Here is a 420-nt window from a genome sequence, read left to right as displayed (position 1 = left end):
GTGATTATGCTTTCGTCATTCACACAAACAATCTTGTCACTGGTGATCCTTCAGAAATACACACAAGAGGTAAATTAAAAGACCTTGCTTCCTTTTTATGCTTTTCTGAGTAAAATAATCAAGAACTTGCGTTTCTCAGATTGTGAAGGGTTTGGGAGAGACCTTGGTTGGAGGATATCCAGGACGAGCAATGAGCTTTATCACCAAGAAAACAAACCTCAACTCGCCAACCGTGAGAAACAAAAAACAGATAGTGTTTGCATGTTAACTCCAGTAAGTATTTGAGCTGTGCAGGTGATCAGTAGTTACCCAAGTAAGAGGATAGTTCTGTACTCTAAACCCTCTATCATGTTCTTAGCAGGAATGTTGTCAAAGTCTGTACACATTAATACCAAATAATTAGTTTCCCCCTAAGTAATA

The 420-nt window shown here is 38.3% G+C and overlaps 1 long non-coding RNA gene across 1 annotated transcript; it reads left to right on the top strand.

The window, feature by feature from the left end:
• LOC106322331 lies at positions 1 to 418 on the top strand. The gene is made up of 2 exons (XR_001266357.1): positions 1 to 69; positions 140 to 418. It is a non-coding gene; the product is annotated as an uncharacterized LOC106322331 (long non-coding RNA).
• The last annotated feature ends 2 nt before the right edge of the window (positions 419 to 420 follow it).

Source organism: Brassica oleracea, unplaced genomic scaffold, assembly GCF_000695525.1.
Source record: "Brassica oleracea var. oleracea cultivar TO1000 unplaced genomic scaffold, BOL UnpScaffold15774, whole genome shotgun sequence".
Classification (NCBI taxonomy): Eukaryota; Viridiplantae; Streptophyta; class Magnoliopsida; order Brassicales; family Brassicaceae; genus Brassica; species Brassica oleracea.
This window is presented reverse-complemented; position numbering and strand designations above follow the sequence as displayed.